Genomic DNA, 6000 nt, shown 5'->3' on the forward strand with positions numbered 1-6000 from the left:
AGCAAGAAATAATCAAACTCAGCGTTGAAATCAACCAAATAGAAACAAATGAATCAAAAAAAACCAAAAGCTGGTTCTTTGAGAAAAATCAACAAGGTTAATAAACCCTCAGCCAGACTAACAAGAGGGCACAGAGAGTATCCAAATTAACAAATTCAAAATGAAAAGGGAGACATAATAACAGAAACTGAGGAAATTCAAGAAATCACCAGATCCTACTACAAAATCCTGTACTCAATAAAACTAGAAAATCTAGAAGAAATGGACAATTTTCTAGACAGTTACCAGGTACCAAAGTTAAATCAGGATCAGATAGAAGATCTAAACAGTTCCATAACCCCTAGAGAAATATAAAAAGTCATCAAAAGCCGCACAACCAAAAGAAGCACAGGATCTTATGTTTTTGGTACAGAATTCTATCAGACTTTCATAGAGACCTAATACCAATATTTTCCAAACGTTTCCACAAAATAGAAACCGGAGGAACACTACCCAACTCATTCTTCAAAGACACAATAATACTTATTCCTAAACCACACAAAAATCCTACAAAGAAAGAGAAGTTTGGAACAATTACCTTCATGAGCATTGATCCAAAAGTACTCAATGAAATTCTTGCAAACCAAATCCAAGATCACATGAAAACAATCATTCACCATGATCAAGTAGGCTTCATCCCAGGGATGAAAGGATGGTTCAATATATGGAAATCCATCAATGCAATCCACTACATAAACAAACAAATAGAAAATAAACCACATGATTATCTTTCTAGATGCTGAGAAAGTATGTGACAAAATTCAACTCCCTTTTTGTTAAAAGTCTTAGAAAGGCCAAGAATTCAAGGCTCATACTAAAACATAGTAAAATCAATATACAGCAAACCAGTAGACAACATCAGTCTAAATGGTGAGAAGCTTGAAGAAATCCGACTAAAATCAGTTACTAGATAAGACTGCACACTCTCTCCTTACATATTCAATATAGTACTGGAAGTACTAGCCAGAGCCATCAGGCAGCAAAAAAAGGTCAAAGTGATACAAATTAAGCAGGAAGAAGTCAAAATATCAATATTGGCAAATGATATGATAGTATACTCAAGTGACCCCAAAATTCCACCAGAGAATTTTTACAGCTGATAAACACCTTCAGTAAAGTGGCTGGATATAAAATTAACTTGAACAAATCAGTAGGCTTCCTCTACTCTAAGAACAAAGATGCTTAGAAAGAAATTATAGAATGAATACCATTCACAATAGTCACAAAGAATACAAAATACCTTTGTGTGAACCTAACCAAGCAAATGAAGCATCTGTATGACAAGAACTTCAAGCCTATAAAGAAGAAAATTGAAGAAGAACTCAGAAGATGCTCACAGATTGGAGGGATCAACATTGTAAAAATGACCATCTTGCCTAAGGCAATCTACAGATTCAATGCAATCTCCATCAAAATTCCAACTTAATTCTTCATAGAGTAAGAAAGAGCAATCTGCAAATTCATTTGGAATAACAAAAAAAGCCAGGAGAGCAAAAACTATCTATTCTCAACAATAAAGCAAAACTTCTGGCAGAATCACCATCCCTGACCTCAAGCTGTATTACAGATCAATTGTGATAAAAAAAACTGCATGGTATTGGAACAAAGACAGGCAGGTAGATCAATGAAATAGAATTGAAGACCCAGAAAAGATCCCACACACCGATGGTCACTTGATCTTTGACAAAGGAGCTAAAAACATTCAATGGAAAAAATGACAGCCTCTTCAACAAATGGTGCTGGCTCAACTGGCAGTCAGCATGCAGAAGAATGTAAATCAATCCATTCTTCTCACCTTGTACAAAGCTGAAGTCCAAGTGGATGAAAAACCTCCACATAAAGCCAAGTACACTGAAATTAATAGAACAGTAATTGAGGAAGATTGACACATAGGCACAGGCGGAATTTTCCTGAACAGAACACCAATGGATTATGTTATAAGATCAAGAATTGACAAATGGGACCTCATAAAATTGCAAAACTTTTGTAAGACCAAGGACACTGTCAAAAGAGTAAAATGGCAACCAACCAATTCGGGAAAAAATCTTTACTAATTCTGCATCTGATAGAGGGCTAGTAGTATGCAATATGTACAAAGAACTCAAGAAGTTAGATGTCAGAGAATCAAACAATCCTATTTAAAAAATGGGGTACAGAGCTAAACAAAGTATTCCCAACTGAGGAATATAGAATGGCTGAGAAGCACCTAAAGAAATGTTCCCCAGAATCTGGGAGTCAAAGCCAGTTGTCAAGCCTGTCCTGTCTCCCCTTAGCCAAGGACTTGTTGGTCAGTGGAGTGGCCACAGCCATCTTCAAGATGATGGAAGCACCCATCAAGCGAGTCAAGCTGCTGCTGCTTCAGGTGCAGCATGCTACCAAGCAAATTACTGCAAATAATCAATGCAAGGGCATTATAGACTGTGTGGTTCATATCCCCAAGGAACAGGGAGTCCTGTCCTACTGGAGTGGTAACCTGGCCAATATCATCAGAAACTTCCCCACCCAAGGCTTTCAACTTTGCCTTCAAAGATAAATACAAACAGATCTTTTTGAGTGTTGTGGACAAGAGTATTGAGATTTGGCGTTATTTTGCAGGGAATCTGGCATCTGGTAGTGCCGCTGGGGCCACATTCATGTGCTTTGTGTGCACTCTTAATTTCGCCCGTACCTGTCTAGCAGCTGATGTGGGCAAAGCTGGAGCTGAAAGGGAACTCAAAGGCCTTGGTGACTCCCTGGTTAAGATATACCAATCTGATGGGATTAAGGGTCTGTACCAAGGCTTTTAAGTCTACTTATAGTGCATTATCATCTACCGAGCTGCCTACTTCAGTATCTGTGACACTGCAAAGGGAATGCTCCCAGATCCCAAGAATACCCACATCTTTATCAGCCGGATGACTGCACAGTCTGTCACTGCTGTTGCTGGTCTGACCTCTTATCCTTTTGACACGCTTCGCCGTCGTATGATGATGCAGTCTGGAACTGATATCATGTATACAGGCATGCTTGACCGCTGGCAAAAGATGGCTCGCTATGAAGGAAGCAAGGCTTTTTTCAAGGCGTATGGTCCAATGTTCTCAGAGGCATGGGTGGTGCCTTTGTGCTTGTCTTGTATAATGAGATCAAGAAGTACACATAATTATGTCCTAGGAGATTTTCCTGAGAACAGGCATGTTATATAATAAACCATATTCTTTTAGTTTCTTACAATTTTATTTAAAAAAGAGAGATGCATGTACATATTTTTTTGGCAGAAAGCTATATGAATATACTTTTGTCAGTACTTGATTCTTTTAAAGGTTTTATAGTATGCATTGAAATCTTACTAGTTATCATAAACATAAAGAACATGTAGAACAAGAAATAACATGGAAACAGTCAGAGTTTCCTTGGTGTGTATAGATTAAATATTATGATCTTTGAATACCAAAAAAATTGACACAAGGCTATATGTTTAGCTTTTGGATTTGTAATGATTTAAGGTCTAGGTATACCACATTCTGAGAGGGTGCTATACACTTGGATTTTTTTTTCCGAAGAAGGACTGAGGCTTTCACTTTTTGGCCTTTGTGTTTGTTTGTTTATTTGGTTTTTTTTTTTTCAGTTTCATATGGCCTGTGAGTTGTTTCTGGGGTATTCAGAGCTTTCTGGGGCAAGTATCCAATTATCAGTGACTGCATATTAGGTCTGTTCTTTTGTGACTGGGTTACCTCACTCAGGATGATATTCTCTAGATGCATCCATTTTCTTAGGAATTTCATAAAGTCATTGTTTCTAATAGCTGAGTAGTACTCCATTGTGTAAATATACCACAATTTTTGTATCCATTCATCTACTGAAGGACACCTGGTTTTTTTCCAGCTTCTGGCTATTATAAATAAGGCTGCTATGAACATGGTGGAGCATGAGTCCTTATTGTATGTTGGAGTATCTCTGGGGTAAATGCCCAGAAGTGGAATAACTGAGTCTTCAGGTAGTACTATGTCCAATTTTCTGAGGAATAGCCAGACTGATTTCCAGGGTGGTTGTATCAGTTTACAACCCCACCAACAGTGGAGAAGTGTTTCTCTTTCTCCACATCCACGCCAGCATCTGCTGTCATCTGAGTTTTGGATCTTAGTCATTCTGGTTGGTGTGAGGAGGAATCTCAGGGTTGTTTTGATTTTCATTTCCTGATGACTAGGGATGTCAAGCACTTCCTTAGATGCTTCTCAGCCAGTTGATATTTCTCAATTGAGAACTTTTTGTTTAGCTCTGAACCACATTTTTTAATAGGATTGTTTGATTCTCTGGCATCTAATTTCTTGAGTTCTTTGAATATATTGGATATTAGACCTCTATCAGATGTGGGATTGGTAAAGATCCTTTTCCAATCTGTTGGCTGCCGTTTTGTTTTCTTGACAGTGTCCTTAGCCTTACAGAAACTTTACAATCTCATTAAGGCCCATTTCTTGATCCTTGGACTTAGAGCACAAGCCATTCTACCATATTCTTGAACACTGTGGACAGATTCTCTGGGCTTGTCTGTTAACAACAGCAACTATTTACCAGTTGACAAGTGGGAATCAATAATATTCATCTGACCAGTTTTCTCTTTAAGCCATTTCCATAATGACAATAATGATGGGACTCAATTATGTTTTTTTATTTCAGTCACTCCTGATAACAAAAATTGAAGGAATAAAAATATCCAAAACCAAAGAAATAAGGAAAGAAGGAAAAAAAGAAAGAAAGAAAGAAAGAAAGGAAGGAAGGAAGGAAGGAAGGAAGGAAGGAAGGAAGGAAGGAATAAAGGAAGGAAGGAAGGAAGGAAGGAAGAAATGTTCAACATCCCTAGTCATCTGGGAAAAGCAAATAAAAAATCCCTGAAGTTTCACATCACACCAGTCAGAATGGCTAAGTTCAAAAACCCAGGTAACAGCAGCTGCTGGTATGGATGTGTAGAAATAGGAACACTCCTCCACTGCTGGTGTAACTGTAAATTGGTACGACCACTCTGGAAATCAGTCTGGCAGTTCAACAGAAAATTGGACACTGTGCTACCTGAGGATCCAGATATACTACTCTTGGGCATATACCCAAAAGAATCTCCAGTATCTAACAAGGACACATGTATAACCATATTTATGGCAGCCCTATTTATAATAACTAGAAGCTGGAAAAAAACCCAGATGTCTTTCAACAGAGGAAGGAATACTGAAATTGTGATACATTTACTCAGCTATCAAAAACAATGACTTCATCAAACTTTTAGGCAAATGGTTGTAACTTGAAGCTGAGTTATTATTGTTAACACAGTCAACAAAAGAACACTCATGTTTCATAGTGTCATTTCGAGGAGAGCCTTTCCATCTGAATTGATGTGATCAAGGTAATCTCTCACAGACATTCCCACAGGCCATCCCTAATTGAGAATCTATTCCCAGGTGATTCCAGCATGCTGCTAAATTCAAGCATTGCTACATCTCTTGATCTAGTTAATACCTAAGTTAAAGGTGTAAGTAAAGATCCTGTCAGGAGGGTTAATTTACTATAGAAATGTACATTAATTGCATTATGGTAGGAAAGAAAAATAACAAAACAACAAAAAAATTATAAATGAGACAAGGAGATAATAGATTGGATCTTTTATAGTTTCTTAACTTTTAGTATTTGTTATTCGTTAAAGTCCAAGCATGAATAGCAGTATGGAACAGAAATATAATTCCTGCCATATCTTTTGCTCACTTGATCCATTCTTACAAATCTGCATTTTCCTGTTTTTAAGTAAAATGCTGATTTCTATTTAAATGTGTTTATGCATGATCCACCTGTTTTCTTGCTTTTTGATGTCATTTACCTCCTGTCTCATAGGGTTTTTTTGGGAACATTTTGGGAAGTGGTGTTTAAATTCATCTACTCTTTTTTTTTTCTTCACTACGTTTAATTCTCACAACTCACAACTTTAGTCTGGAAGAGAAA

The 6000-nt window shown here is 37.3% G+C and overlaps 1 pseudogene across 1 annotated transcript in view; it reads left to right on the forward strand.

Annotated features, from left to right (window-relative positions):
- Positions 1 to 3178, forward strand: part of LOC308415147 (ADP/ATP translocase 2-like) — a 43878-nt pseudogene extending 40700 nt beyond the window's left edge. The window contains exon 2 of the transcript in view: positions 2313 to 3178. The product of the transcript in view is annotated as an ADP/ATP translocase 2-like (transcript). The remainder of the gene's footprint in view (positions 1 to 2312) is intronic.
- The last annotated feature ends 2822 nt before the right edge of the window (positions 3179 to 6000 follow it).

The sequence above is a fragment of the Micromys minutus genome (genome assembly GCF_963924665.1).
Source record: "Micromys minutus genome assembly, chromosome: X".
Taxonomy (NCBI): domain Eukaryota; kingdom Metazoa; phylum Chordata; class Mammalia; order Rodentia; family Muridae; genus Micromys; species Micromys minutus.